This window comes from Triticum aestivum, chromosome 2B (genome assembly GCF_018294505.1).
Source record: "Triticum aestivum cultivar Chinese Spring chromosome 2B, IWGSC CS RefSeq v2.1, whole genome shotgun sequence".
Lineage (NCBI taxonomy): Eukaryota > Viridiplantae > Streptophyta > Magnoliopsida > Poales > Poaceae > Triticum > Triticum aestivum.
The window spans coordinates 7,782,148-7,798,994 of NC_057798.1; the positions used below are offsets into that span (position 1 = coordinate 7,782,148).

Genomic DNA, 16,847 nt, shown 5'->3' on the forward strand with positions numbered 1-16,847 from the left:
TTTCACGCATGCTCATACTAAATTCATAAATATAGAAGTAGCAAATGATTCTGACATACCTGGACAAATGCGGCAATTGTGCCCAGTGGGTACCAGAGCAATGGAGCTAGATTCGGAAACATCTCCCTCTTCTAAAATTTGATCAAACAACATTATATAACAAAATGGGGTCTTCCTTGGTGATTATGCACACTAATAAATGAATATAGAATCAATCATTGTTCGGTTCAGAACCATTGCTGAATTGATCAATCACTAGTGACAAACTAGATTGTAACATACAATGAGTGTTGTGTCTTTTCATCAAAGAAGAATTGTTTAAGAGCAAAAAAAGCATCCGCTTTGGAATGGATTCATATCCCTGACAACTATTTTGTATACCAATATGCATTTTAGGCCATGTTTGGATTGAGTTAATATGAACTAAAAAACCCCACTAGACCAGTAACTCATTAAGGCCATGTCTGATAGTTTACTTTGACCTAAACACGAGAGAGAGAAATAAAATCCCGTTCAATCCAAGTAGGATCTAAAGGCACAATTAAGAAAATGTAGTGTGCAGCACCACATATTGCGTGATTAGTTCTACAATTTAAAATTAATTATTACATTACTCATAAGAAACCATGAAAAAAAATCATCCATGAGCATGGGAGAAAGTAAGAGGGGTATGTAAATTGAACCCGTAGCAGACATCTAGGTACATGAAATACCCTGTGTGGGCCTTCATTGGTGACAATGCTACCAAAAATGTAAAATCATCCTTACTACCTCTTCACACCCCCACCTCCTCCTACTCCTACTCCTCCTCATCCTCTTCTATGTCCCTGATTTTCTCCACCTCGCTTGCAAGAGGCAGCAAAGACAATATAAAGTTGCAGCAAGCGTTGAAGGATCAAAAGATGAAACTTGTAGAGATCTTGTGCTCAATATTTGCGACCCTAAGCAATGCAAAAAATCCCTTATTGTGCTCTCTAAGGTACTCTTGGTACATCATCTCCTTTTGATGACTAGCATCACCCTCTGGAGTAAACATTTGGCCTTCCTAAAGCACAAGTGAAGTTCATTGTGAATTCTGGCCCAAAACGGTGTTAAGAATGTGCTTTTGGGCACTGTTTGCATTGAATTAAATTTTGTGGGATCTCTGTTAATTGTTCAAAGTAAATCCACTCAAAATAGGGCCTTAGTTATGTATTCTTTTTGCAAGCGGGGTTCGATGTGTCGATCCTCATGATTTGGCAGAACGAATTGGCCAAAATCAGCGAGAATTAGAATCATTCCTATATAGTCAATGCTTAGTCTATATAGGTTGTAAATATTTATCCCTCTGTTTTATTTTTGGATTCAGGATCAGATTGCATGGTTGTTTTAAATGGTATAAATCTTGTTGTTCCAAAAGGAAATGACGATCATATCTGTCCTTAAATATATTATTTCATTGATAATTTATAGCCAGAATTTAGTTATTAGTCAAGAAGGTCGCTAGTGATCATTTCCTATGAGGGGATGATTGGGTGGAAAACAACACCACCCGATCCAAGAAAACATATCAGAGATGTCGCCCTGAAATCACCTGTGCCGACGGTTATGCATCCACCACTCCATGGGACCTCCTAGGTGAATAGAATGAGAACATAATAGAGAAAAGCAACTACAAACAACATATTTTGCTAAATGCCGGTCCCACTATATTTTCGTATTACCTAACGAGCAATATTTCATCAAAAATGTAAATGACATAAAACTGATTCCACTCAAAATCACATTGATCCAAAGATCTTTCGCAACACAAACCATGTTTGTTACACTACCAAAAATAACTATAATAAACATCATACAATGAAGGAAAACTAGTATGCAGCACTACCCATTGCCCAAATTCTTCTAAAAGATAAAAAATTATTACGTCACTCATAAGAAACCATGGAGAAAGTACCATCCATGAGCAATAGAGAGAAAGGTGGGCAGTACCTAAACGTAACCTACTAGTGTGGCCTTGTTTATTCATGATTCTTTATGAAATGAAAAATCAACCCTCATCCATCTCCACACCACTCCTCCTACTACTCATACTACTCCTCCTTGATGTTCTTTCTTTTCTCCTCTTCTCTTGCGGGAGGTAGCTAAGACAATATACAGTTGGTGCAGACATCGAAGGAAAAAAAATATGTCATTGGCAGGGCAAGTGGTGCTCAATCTTCGCGATCCTAAGATACATGAGAAATCCCTAACTAGGATCTATAAGGTACTCCTACATCCTTTACTTTTTATGATTATAGTCCCGTCTTGAGTAAAGAGTTGGCCTTCCTAAATCAGAAGTGTGGTTTGTTGTGAATTTTGGCCCAAAATAGTGTTAAAAATTATGACTTTAGTCCCCATTTGCATTCAATATAACTTTTGTGCTCTCTGTTATTTGGCTCAAATTAATTTCACTCCAAACATGGCCATATATATGTCTTGTTTTGGCCAGAGGTGTTAGATGCCTTACTACTTATGATTTGGTGGAAGAATTATCCCAAATCAGAGCATTCCTCAACAAACAATTCTTTATCTATAAAGAATGCAAATATTGCTCCCATTTGTTTTATTTTCGAATTCACAATCAGATTGCTCTATATTTTAATAAATTATTTTGCCCACAAGGAAATAACAAGTTTTACTCCCTAAATGCATTATTTCATTTACAATTTGTAGCAGGCATTTAGGTACCACTTAGGCAACTAGCTAGCGATAATTCCCTTTCCCCAGAGGGGTTGATGGATTTGCAAAAAACACTCGATCCCCTACAACCATAATGTAGATCTCGCCCCCAATTCACCTTCAGCGGTGACCATGCATCAGCCATCCATAGGCCCTCCTAGGTTAAGTGAATGAGAACATAATAGAATAAAGCAACTATGCGTATAATAGTTGAAGTGGGGTTTTACCCTAATATTTATAGTGAAAGAAGAAACTATGCGTATTTTGCAAAAAATTTGGTCCCACTACATATTTGTATTACCAAACATCTAAAGTGTCATCAAAATTGTAAGTGACATAAACATACTACAATAAAGAAGATTCCAGAATAGAGCACATTCACTGGCCCTATGCTCCATATTCTCGTCTGTGTGTGGGTGCTCTAGCATAGTTCTAGCAGCCGCTGGAATGCAACTTCTATCCGTCTGCCCTCGGGTGAGCAGCCGAAGACTTGCATTGGCCTGTTCGGATGCGTGCTTCACTTGTAATGTCTGGACGCGTGTTAGGGTATGACGGATGTTGCCTAATTTTTCTTTGTGATATTGAAAAATAGCGGAAACCGATGGTGGTAGGGCAAACACGGTTGTCGTAGTCCTCTAGCTAGTCAGATAAATAGCAGTCCAAGAGGGCATAGAAGAGCCCTAGAAATATTGGAAGAGGGGTTAGTTACCATTGGATAAGGCAGAACTCCAGCCTGAAAAAAGTTGGGTTGTTGTCAACTTGTAGACCGAACTCATTTTCACGCTGGGCGGTATTATACTTGTTACCCAGAACAGACTAACCAAAAGACAACTTGGAATCAATGCAACATTCAAAATAAACTTTGCTCAGTCCTTTCATCTAACAACAGATCACAAGCAGAAAAGACAGTTGAACAAATAGCCTTGCGAATGGAGGCCTCATGCCCAACTAGACCTTCATATGATAACACGAGCATATTAGAAACAGTGCGATCATCAAACTTCTTTTGGTACCGCTGTCCAGAAACTATAGTGTAGACCTGAAGCACAATCGCAAGTGTATTACTAGAACATATGCAAGGTAAATTGCAAATTTAAACTGCATCAGAAGTACAGAACATATGAAAGTGCTCTGTGTAGAGCCAATGAAAGTATAGAGAAGATCAAGTCCATTTGCACAAAACTCCATTTGGAGAAAGTTAGGTTTCTGCTCTGTACCAAATTGTAGGCATGAGAGAAATTGTAATGTAGTTGCAGCTTGTAGGTTTGAAAGTAGTCCCTCATGGTCTTTGTTTTTCCGGTGGATAATTCAAACCTCAAATCTCTTCTAGACTGCTTTGTCAAGCCAGTGATGTGGTATTTCCTATGAACCCGAGGGCCCTCTTAATCTATAGTGGAGCATGAAACCCTGACCTATAATACCGCCACAATAGCAACTTGGTGGTGATACATTTAATACAAAAAGTATGTATACATTAACATATGTAATCAAGATACTTAATGCCGCAAATGAGATCTGTCTAGTTAAGAACCTCCCTGATGAAATCAGTTAGCTACACAGCTCGAATGAAAGCAGTCGATGACATCTCTGCAATCCAAAATTCACAATACATTTTGTGGCAAGTAAGAATATTTCCCCATCATTCATGCATCTTGGCATAACATGTCGGAGGGAATTGGGAACAAAATCCAAGGAATACATGGCAGGTCCTATGTTGAGGGAAAATCCACGCTAGGTAGGTCACATGCTTTGGTAGAACCCATTCCATAGTTCGAAATCTTTACCTAAATTGATGGTCTACAAGAGGAAAGACCAGTCTACCAGGACGAACCTGAGGAGCACATTGGCTACAAGTCCCCAACAAATAGGAAAAGCATGCAAACTGATTGATAATGAGAACCGATGATCATGGCAGAGAACAGTTCTTACCCATGTCGTTTTGTTCGTTGAGCACGTTGTCCTCAAAAGTGTAAATGACACTACTATAGTAAAATTGATTCCATATTAAATCACATTAAGACAATGTTCTCTCACAGCATGAACCATGTTTGTTTAACTACCAAAATAACTAGCATAAACATCATAAAATTATGAAACCCAGTGTGCAACACCGCACATTTCGGAATAGTTCCAAAGGCAAAAATAAATTATTACGTCATGCATTAGAAACACTATAGAAAATATCATCTATGAGCAAGATAAAAAGGGAAGGAGTACTTAAAATGAACCCAAAGCAGAGATCTAGGGACATGAAAAGCCATGTCTTGTCCATATTTATTGATGTTGCTTCCTGGAAAAATACATCCCTCTTCCGTATCTACGCCCCCTCCTGCTACTACTCATACTTGAGCCCTCGATTATCCCTAGTTTCCTCCACTTCCCTTGAGGGATGCAACAAATATAACATAAAGTTCCTTCAGTAGTTGTCGGTGTACTAGAATAGGGGTACCCTAGTACCCCGAACTTGTGCACGGGCAGTTGCAACGCCCCGCGGCAACGGCTTGCCGGGTGACCGCCAAGATACTCCGTGGTTCCTTTGGGGCCATTCAAGAACAAAGTACTCAGGTCAAGAGGACAAGGCCCCGGCAAGAGGAGCTTGCCGGGAAGGCCAACCGAGGCATCTCAAGGAACTTGCGGCGACGCACCACGCGTCCCGGCAAGGCTCGGCGAGTGACAAGCTTCCGGGCGCGACAAGACCACGACCGCGGCAAGGCGCTTGCTGCAGCAAGCGGCCACTCTGTGCCCACGCTCCAGCGCATCCACCAACGTGTCGCCCTGGGGGCCTCTCCAGGCGCGCGTGGCGGAGGGCTGTGCAGCCAGCGGTGCGCGGAGGCATGCAACGCTGACAAGATCGCCATCATGGCGAACGGTGGCGCCCCTAACGGTCCTTTTCTGCACTGTTTGGGCGACACAGACGGGCATTTAATGCCCTTGTCCCCTGCCGTCAGGGTTAGGTAGAGTGCGCTGTACAGATAACTGTACCAACTACCTCTCTTTTTACGTTCTTACCCTTCTCTGCGTTGCCACCTGTCGGTGACCCCTTGCGCATATAAAAGGAGGCCCATGCGCAACGTAGAGGGGGGTTCGACTAGTTCGCAAATTCGACTGGTTCGTACCGTTCGAGACTAGGAAAACACTTAGCTCTCTTGAGCAAGAACACAATACAATCAGACAAGCAGCAGTAGGAGTATTATCTCTCCGGAGAGCTCCGAAGCTGGGTAAACTGCTCGTGTGCTTCACCTCGATCTGCTCTTCGTGCGACCTCCACCCCCCGCCGAACCGAAAGGGGCTCGGTCCGCCGGTCCCATAGGTGTTCGTGGATCGGTTTCCCCGACAATAGTGGACATAAAAAATGACATTTCCAGAGCAACTAGTGCTCAATCTTTGGGACCCTAACTTTTCCGAGAAAACTCTCATTGAACTGTCAGGTAATAATTGCACACCATTTACTTTATCTGGGTAGAGCCCCCTCTCGAGTAAAGATCTATCCTTCCTAAATCACACATGAGATTTGTTGCAAATTTTGGGCCAAAACAGTGGTAAAATATGTGCCTTGGGCCTACTTGCATTGAATGTAACATTGTATGCTCTCTTTTATTTTGTTTAGATTAAGATCACTCGAAATAGGGCTTTACGATATGTCGTCTTTTGGGTAGAGGGTTTGGATGTACCAGTTCTCATGCTTTGGTGGAAGAATTGGCCAAAATCGATGGGAATTGAATAGCGTTGCATCACACTTGGTGTTTAGTCTATATGTAGTGAAACTACTTCTCCGTATGTTTTATTTTGGGATTTGTGAGTTGATTTTATCGTATGGTTAAATGCTAAAATCATATTTAGTTCCACTAGGAAATAACGAGAATTCTAGTCCCTAAATGCATTGTCTTATTTATAGTTTATAGAAGGAATTTAGGTATCAGTTAAGCAACTAGCAAGCGCGATAATTTCCTTTCTCTTGAGAGGATGATGAAGTGGGACAAAAACATACGATCCGAAAAAACCAGATTGTAGATCTCATCTTCCAATTCACATTGGGTGGCGACCATCCATCAGCTCCTCCATTGGACATCCTAGCTGAATGGACCGAGAACACAATAGAGAAAAGCCACTATACATAACATATTTTGCAAAAATGTTAGTCCCACAAAAACATACGGTCTAAAAAAACCAGATCGTAGATCTTGTCTTCCAATTCACATTGGGTGGCGACCATGTAGCAATCCCTCCATGGGACCTCCTCGGTGAATGAACCAAGAACATATCATGCGTCGTGACGAGGGCACGGGGAGGAGAGAGGAGTATGGATGCAATCTTGCAACATTCACTTTGTTAGGCCAAAATGAATTCCGGTAGCATTATAGCCAAGTATCAATACTCACCATGAGATAGTCATTGAATATCCCACTTTGTAGCATGTTGGGAGGCCTTTTTGTATGCACCGCATGGCCCCTATACCGAAGAGAATAAGAAAACTACATTGGCACTACTTGATAAGTATGGGCGTGAAAATAATATCCAAACAACGGGAATGACAGCAGGTACAAACCTAGGATGATCAAACAACATAAGGTTGCACCGGATAATTTACTTGAGCAACCTTGCCGGAGGCTAGTCATCTCGTGACGAAACCATTTTTTGTAAAGCAAAAGCAATAGCATAGAAAGGACCGTCACAACAGTAGGGCAAACCAACTTCGTTTAGCAGAACCTTTAGGAGAATGAAAGTGGACACCTGCAAAATGAGTAGGCAATGGACATACATATTGGCAAAATGAGTTCATCCATACGGGGTTTATTTCTAGGATTTGCTTCTACTTTGACTTCACCTTCAACAAGAGACAAGCTCATGATACTTAACTTGTGTGGATTATTATAATCAAAAGAGGTGTTACAACGAAAATAACAATGTTACATATAATAGTCATTGAAATGACTTGGTGGAAGTATATCTGCTACAAAAAGCAGATATAAAATTATTATAAATCAACTACTAAGATAGTAGCTAGCAAAATATTTAGCCAAAATGTATGATAACTGACAAAGCACACCAATAGTGCATTGAAATCTAATACAAGAAGTGGTTCTCATTACCTTCTTTGAAAGGGCTTCTAGTCTTAGTGTGTGATGCAATGCACTTCAATAATTAATAGAAATAGAAGAGATTAAAGAAATACGATAAAAAATTATTGTGTGAAGTTCAAGGTAATTAAGAACAAATATGTATTAAAAACTAAATTGTCGAACATTAAACCATGATATGACGACAACAAGTAATCAAATATTCTTCCATTATGCTTTTATTTTTTTTGAAGTACACACATTGCAGACTCGGGTTGATGCAACCAACGTTTAAGTTGGAGGCGAAAGTAGCCAAATAGACCAGTGAGATAAACTAAGTTTGGAAATTCCAAGCTTAATAATAACCAATACTATCACTTACTACTAGAAGACTGAATATGACCAAGAATGACCAACTGCCATATCAAACTATTTTTTAATAAATAGGATAAAAGGTTCAAACCTAGTTTTTTGTGGTTTCACGCATGCTCATACTAAATTCATAAATATAGAAGGAGCAAATGATTATGACATACCTGGACCAATGCGGCAATTGTGCCGAATGAGTACCACAGCAAAAGAGCTAGATCCGAAAACATCTCCCTCTTCTAAAATTTGATCAAACAACATTATATAACAAAATGGGGTCTTCCTTGATGATTATGCACACTAATAAATAAGCATAGAATCAACAATTGTTCGTTCAGAACCATTGCTGAATTGATGAGTCACTAGTGACAAATTAGATTGTAATATACAAAGAGTGTTGTGTCTCTTCACCAAAGAAGCATTGTCTACAAGCAAAAAAACATCCGCTTTGAAATAGATTCATATCCCTAGCAACTATTTTGTATACCAATATGCATTCATTATCAATCAGTTTGCTTGCTTTTCCTATTTGTTGGGGACTTGTTGTCAATGTGCACCTCAGATTTCTCCTGGTAAACTAGTCTTTCTTCTCGTGGACCATTAATGTAGGTAAAGATTTCGAACTATGGAACGGGTTCTACCAGATCATTAGACCTACCTAGAGTGAATTGTCCCTTAACATAGGTACTTGCCATGTATTCCTTGCATTCTTGTTCCACTTACCTGCGACATGTTATGCCAAGATCCATGAATGATGGGGAAATATTCTTATGTGCCAAAAATTGTATTGTGAATTTTGGATTCCAGACATGTCATCGACCGCTTTCCTTCGAGTTGTATAGCTAACTGGTTTCATTGGAGAGATTCTTAACTAGAGAGATCTCATTTGTAGCATTATATATCTTGATTATGTATGTCAATGTATGCATACTTTTTGTATCAAATTTATAGCCGCCAAGTTGCTGCTGTGACGGTATTTTAGGTCAGGGTTTCATGCCCCACTGCAGATTAAGCGGACCCTCAGGCGCGCAGGAAATACCACATCGCTGGCTTGACAATGTAGTCTAGAATAGATTTGAGGTTTGAATTATCGACCGAAGAAACAAAGAATATGAGGGACTACATTCAAGAAACCTAAAAGTTGCAACTACATTACCATTTCTCTCCTGCATACTAGTTGGTACAGAGCAGAAACCTAACTTTCTATGAAAGGAGGTTTGTGCAAATGGACTTGATCTTCTCTATAATTTCATTTTCTCTATACCTGAACTTTTGATGCACTTTATATTTGAAATTTACCTTGCATTTGTTCTAATAATACACTTGTGATTGCGCTTAAGGACTGTAGTGTAGTTTTAAGATAGCGGTACCAAAAGAAGTTGGATGATAGCCAGATTTCTAATATGATCGTGATAGCCTGTGAAGGTCTAGCTGGGCGCGAGGCCTCCATTTGCAAGGCGATTTGTTCAGCTATATTTTCTGTGTGTGATCTTTTGTTAGATGAAAGGATCAAGCAAAGTTTGTTTCGACCATTGCATTGATCGCACGTTTCCTTTTGGTTAGTCCGTTCTAGGTAACAAGTATAATACCGCCCAATGTGCAAATGAGTTTGGTATAGAAGTTGACAACAAGTGAACTTTTTTTCAGGCTAGAGAGTTCTGCCTGATCCAATGGTAGCTAACCCAAATTCCAATATTTCCAATGCTCTTCTTTGCCATTTTGTACTGCTATTTCTCTGATCATCTAAAGGGCAGCGACAACTGGGTCTACTACCCCGCCGCCATCCATTTCCGCCTTGCCTAGGAACACCAGGTATTCGCCCACCTCCCTTACCAAACTAGATATCCCCTCCATGGTGAGCCTAAGTACCGGTGATGGAAAAGGTTTGCAAGAGGCAATGTGATTTCTTTTAGCTTTGTTTGTTTCTTGGACTTTGATTTTCAATTTCACAAAGAAAATTATGTAACGTCTGCCATCCCCCAACATGCGTCCAGACATTACAAGTGACACACGCATCCGGACAGGCTGGTGCAAGTCTTTGGCTGCTCACAAGAGGGCGAACGGATATAAGTTGCACTCCAGCAGCTGCTAGACATATGCTAGCTAGAGCGCCCACGCACAAAGGGGAATATGGAGTACAGGGCTAGCAAATGTGCTTTATTGTGTAATTATCTTTATTGTACTATGTTTATGTCACTTACACTTTTGATGACACTAGATATTCCGTAATACAAATATGTAGTGGGACCGACATTTTTGCAAAATATGCATAGTTCCTTTAATCTATTATATGTTCTCGTTCACTTCACCTAGGAGGGCCTATGGAGGGGCTGATGCATGGTCACTGCCAAAGGTGAATTGGGAGCGAAATCTCCGATACGGTTTTAGGGGATCGAGTGGTTTTTTCAAATCCATCAACCCCTCATGGCAAAGGGAATTATTGCTAGCTAGTTTCCCAAGTGGTACATAAATTCCTACTACAAATTATAAATGAAATAATATATTTAGGGAGTAAAATTCTCTTTATTTCCTTGTGGACAAAAGGATTTATTAAAATTTAAACCATACCATGCAATCTTGTAATGAATTCCAAAATAAAACATACATGAGCAATATTTGTTGTCTTTATAGACAAAGAGTTGACTATTGAGGAATGCTCTGATTTGGGACAATTCTACTGCCAAATCATAAGAACTAAGGTATCTAGCACCTCGGTCCAAAAGAAGAATTATCCATGGCCATATTTGGAGTGAAATTACTTTGAGCCAAACAACAGAGAGGACAAAAGTTATATTGAACGCAAATCGGGGCTAAAGGCATTATTTGTACCACTATTTCAGGCCAAAATTCACAACAAAACTCACTTGTGATTTCGGAAGGCGAATTCTTTACTCAAGAGGGGATTATAATCATAAAAAGTAAAGGATGTAGGAGTACCTTAAAGAGCGTAGTGAGGGATTTCTCACGTATCTTAGGATCGCAAAGATTGAGCACCACTTGCTCTGCCAATGACATATTTTTGCCCTTCGATGCTTGCACCAACTTTATATTGTCTTCGCTACCTCCCGCAAGAGAAGAGGAGATAAAACAAGAAATCGAGGAGTAGTAGTATGAGTAGTAGCAGGGGTGTGGAGATGGACGAGGGTTGATTTTTCATTTTCTTAATTGTATGATGTTTATTGTAATTATTTTCGTAGTGTAACAAACATGGTTCGTGTTGCGAAAGAACTTTGGATGACTCTTGCTTTGTGTGGAATCTATTTTATGTCATTTACACTTTTGATGAAATTGTACTGCTTTGGTCATAAAAATATATAATTGGATCAACATTTAGCAAAATAGGTTTTTATAGTTGCTTTTCTCTATTATGTTCTCACTCCATTCACCTAGGAGGTCCCTTCAAGTGGCGGATGCATGACCGTCGCCACAGGTGATTTGAGGGTGAGATCTCCAATCATGTTTTCTCGGATCGTGTTTTTTTTACCCAATCCCCCCTCATAGGAAATGATTGCTATGCACCTGCTTAGCTACTAACTAAATTCTTGCTATACACTATCATTGAAATAATATATTTAAGGATAGGTATGATCGTATGCAATCTAATCCTGAATCTCAAAATAAAAGAGACGTGATAAATATCTGCACTCTTCATAGACTAAGTATTTACTACAGAGCAATGATATCTAATTCTCACCGATTTCGCCCAATTCGTTCCACCAAATCATGAGGATCGACACTTCCAATCCCGCTTGCAAAAAGAAGACATAACCAAGGCCCTATTTTGAGTGGAATTAATTTGAACAAATTACAGAGATCCCACAAAATTTACTTCAATATAAATAGGGCCCAAAAGCACATTCTAAACACCGTTTTGGGCCACAATTCACAACGAACTTCACTTTGTCTTTAGGAAGGCCAAATGTTTAATCCAGAGGGAGACGTTAGTTATCAAAAGGAAATGATGTACCAGGACTACTTTTGAGAGCACAATGAGTGATATTTTGCATTGCTTATTGTCGCAAATATTGAGCACCGGGTTTCTACAAGTTTCATCTTCTGATCCTTCAACGCTTGCTGCAACTTTATATTGTCTTTGTTGCCTCTCGCAAGCGAGGCAGAGAAAATTAGGGACATAGAGGAGCATGAGGAGGGGTAGGAGTAGTAGGAGGAGGGGGTGTGGAGATGTAGAAAGGATGGTTTTACATTTTAGGTAGCATTGTCAATAATGAAGGCCCACACAGGGTGTTTCATGTACCTAGATGCTTGCTCCGAGTTCAATTTACGTACCCCTCTCACTTTCTCCCTTGCTTATGGATGATTTTTTTCTTAATGATTTCTTATGGGTAAAATAATAATTAATTATAAATTTTAGAACTAATCACGCAATGTGCCTTTAGGTCCTATCTGGATTGAACACAATTTTATTGTTCTCTCTCTTGTTTAGTTCAAAGTAAACTATCAAACATTGCCTTAGTGAGTTGCTGGTCTAGTGGGGTCGTTTACTTCATAGTATCTCAATCCAAACATGGCCCGGAATGCATATTGGTATACAAAATAGTTGCTAGGGCAAAATATGGCCCATAGAACCATAGGTTAAAAAGATCTCATTTCAAATAAAAATCTCATAATTGTATCGGATGGAATTACATGTGCTTTTCTCATATAGCCATTGGTTAACATTGAATAAGTTTGCATTGTTTCTCTACGGATCATTTTCCCATTCACCATGACAGTTCTTAGTTTCTTACAACAAATCAATCAAATGATAATTCAATCTTGATTAAAAATCATCACACAAGATGACCAGAGATAAAACAGGAGCTCCTCCAGCCATTGCTCTAGTACAATCATGTACCTGCGCCAATCTTGCCATATCCACCTGTGACCATGACGAGGCCGCCTAAACAGAGTAATGTTGTAGGGTGAAAACAGCAGGTCGGTCACTGGCATGAACTTGTCATACTGAAATGATGATGCGTCAGCATGTATTGTGTGTGGTCCTTGTCGAGCTCCTGCTGGTGATGTGATGCAAATCAGTAGGAAAAATAATTAATTAATTCCATTTCATTGTCAAAGCAACCAGTCCTAGCATAATAGATAAATCCAGTATCTCTGGCAACACTACCATGAGTGTGTTAAACAGAATCACAACACGGTAGTTTTCTTTCAAAAGAGATGTACATAATTTCCTCCTGTGACAACCATAGGTTCACATTGGATCGTCATGTATTTTGTTCCTAGGAAAATACCAGTTAGTGCAGGAGTTCCAGGTTTGCCAAAGTCTTCCATCATGGTAGCAATCTCCATAGGCTTGAACTGTAGCATCAAGCAGAAAACTAGGAATAGTTCAGAAATTACACGATGCGCGCTAACTGTCAGTACCTAGGTCGTACGAAACCATGCATTAATCCATCAGTCTATTATATTAGCTCTAGGAAATTGCCCATACATTTGTGGCGCTAAATGCTAGTACCTAGGTCACACAAAAAAGTGAGCACAAAGTGGGAACACTGTCTCCGTAAAATAAATTGGAAGAGAAGATATGGAGTATAATACACATGCTACATGGTAAAACAATTGGAACAAATAATAGATTGATGGATTAAGGCACGTTTCATTCTACCCTCGTTGCAATATATGTAAAGCAAAAAGAAACAGATAGATAGACCATAGTTAGAGTCAGCACGGTACATAAATTAACTTAACCTTTTGTCCTTATAAAACAAAGGACATACAATAGTTCATATGCCATTCACCTGGCAAAATCTAATTATATGATCGAGAGTGCACAGTAGTTCACAAATGACTTCCAAATAACTTCAAATGGCTAACTAAGACATACCTCTGAGATGATCATGTGCTCTTTGAGGAAAAGGTCCCACAAAGAAGAATGTATGCAACCACACATCATTTAGAATTCATGCAGGGATCCAACATCTAGGGCAGCCTGCAGAACATATGTGAGAAAGGCAGCAACATAGGAAACAAGATGATGGAACCATCAAATCTTATCTCAGAGCCTCCATAGAAGAAATGAGTGGAACAACAAGAACAACATGAGCAAAACAGAAAACAAGATAAGGACATGAGAGATTTGGAGAAAACTAAATAATGAACCGTGCCATCATCCAAAAAAACATTCCTCGGGATTATAATCTTTGTTGCAGATGAAATGTGACCAAAGTGTGTATTCCACTCCCACAAAGCTCATAATTGCCTCAACTAAAATGGCAGTAAGCTCATATTAATGTTAGGGCGGCTTGGCTAAAAGTGGAAGACCTGCTACAACTTCCATCTCCCCTCTCTGTGTACTCATCAATTCTTGAGAATCAAAATTGCATTTTGAGATGAAAATATATTTATCCAACAGATATAGTAAATTTATGCATAGCCAGTCAGATATAGTAAATTTATCACTTCGTACCGTATTGTTCAGAAATTGTGTGAGAGAATGATAAATAGAATTGTATGATATTCTTCATTTTGCATAACCTTAGCATTTCAGAAATTGTCCCATTCAGGCCTAACATGTTAGGTTTACAGAATTTGTGATAAATGTTAACTAACTTTTATTTATATGCGACGAAGGAAGGTTTATTGAAAGCTCGTGCCTATGAAGGTTGGGTAGTGCAGTAGGCCACTCAAAATATACATGCATCATACAATTACGCGGGAAAAGGAAGAATCCCCATACAACAACTAACCTTGAAACTGGTCATCCTATTGTACAGATTATTGACAGTAGTATTTAATCCTACATTGCTCTCCATCATCATTGAGAATTGATCCCATGGGGAACTAACCTTCAAGAATGTTAAAATAATTCTTGTTTATTGAAATATTAAGTACCTTATGGAGCAATACGATGGTTTTTACCTCGACCATGCAACTATGCCAGTATGATTAGCACAAAAATGTTATGAAACACTAAGGACTAGCATGGCAGGAAGTTACTCCTTAGGATACGAACATAATTTCTATCAACTACTATGAAGAAAAGTTCAGTATCACCACATGGCAAGGGAATGAAATAGCCAACAAAACTAACATAACATACATCATTCAAATATCATACATCATATAATTCACATAAATATACAACTGTCTTGAAGCCTCATGTCAGACGATATCCGGATGTCACCCTGACCCAATTCGAGCGCATGGAGCAGCTTGCACACGGATTTAACGTGGCACGAGTGGAGCGGTCAACCGAAGAGAATGAAATAGAGTAGAACAGCAGAGAGTGGAACTTTACCTGGGGACTGCACCTAGATGCTACCGTTGTTGCCGAGGACAGCTTGTTGTCATGGATTTGAAGAAGAAGAAGTAGTAGGGCCAGCATGCAGTCTTCAGCGTGGTTCCCCAATGAGCATCGCTCCCAGTCTTCGTTATGGTGACGTCGAGGTCCTGATTCGAGCGAGAGGTGCCGAAGAGAGAAGAAGAAGACTGGTGGTGTCTCATATCTAGGCAGCGGCGATGGTTTGACTAGGGCGGCAGTGCAAGGGATGCCATTAGATGAGGGGCATCAAGATGGGCGGTTCAGGAACCTTCAGATGCGATTCGAGGGTAGTTTTTCTTTCGAGCATCTGCAATTGGATGGAAAGCACCTGCCACCCCTAGCGTACCTCTTCAACGGACTGAGGCTCAAGTAACAGGCGATAAACGAGCTAATAAGAGTGGTCGTACAATCGCGCTAATAGGTGTCAGCGTACAATACAAATCATATGAAAACGTAGGGATAACTATGAAATCCTCCTCCTTTTAATATTATATATAGATTCAACAAAAACATAGAAGAATGATTACAATAAAATTTCTCTACAAGTTATAAATAAATAAATAAATAAGTAACTATATTCCCCTTCCATGTTTGTTGAGTTCTTCCCATTCCATGTAGAACAAGGATGGTAAACCCATTTGAAATTCATGTCGCGATACATAAGTTAATTGACAAATGCATTGCATATTATGTGAAAAAAGTTGGGTTTTGATGTCTACTACACAACCTTCTTCTTGTAGACGTTGTTGGGCCTCCAAGTGCAGAGGTTTGTAGGACAGTACCAAATTTCCCTCAAATGGATGACCTAAGGTTTATCAATCTGTGGGAGGCGTAGGATGAAGGTGGTCTCTCTCAAACAACCCTGCAACCAAATAACAAAGAGTCTCTTGTGTCCCCAACACACCCAATACAATGATAAATTGTATAGGTGCACTAGTTCGGCGAATAGATGGTGATATAAGTGCAATATGGATGGTAGATAAAGGTATTTGTAATCTGAAATTATAAAAACAGCAAGGTAGCAAGTAACAAAAGTGAGTGTAAACAGTATTGCAATGCTAGGAAACAAGGCCTAAGGTTCATACTTTCACTAGTGCAAGTTCTCTCAACAATAATAACGTAACTGGATCATATAACTATCCCTCAAAATGCAACAAAGAGTCACTCCAAAGTCACTAATAGCGGAGAACAAACGAAGAGATTATTGTAGGGTACGAAACCACCTCAAAGTTATCCTTTCTGATCGATGTATTCAAGACTCCGTAGTAAAATAACATGAAGCTATTCTTTTCTTCGATCTATCATAGAGTTCGTACTAGAATAACACCTTGAGACACAAATCAGCCAAAAACCTAATGTCACCTAGATACTCCAATGTCACCTCAAGTATCCGTGGGCATGATTATACGATATGCATCACACAATCTCAGATTCATCTATTC

The 16,847-nt window shown here is 39.6% G+C and overlaps 1 pseudogene; it reads right to left on the minus strand.

Moving 5' to 3' along the window:
- LOC123038710 (CCR4-NOT transcription complex subunit 9-like) overlaps positions 1-13,015 on the minus strand; it is a 52,938-nt pseudogene extending 39,923 nt beyond the window's left edge.
- Positions 13,016-16,847: the final 3,832 nt, after the last annotated feature.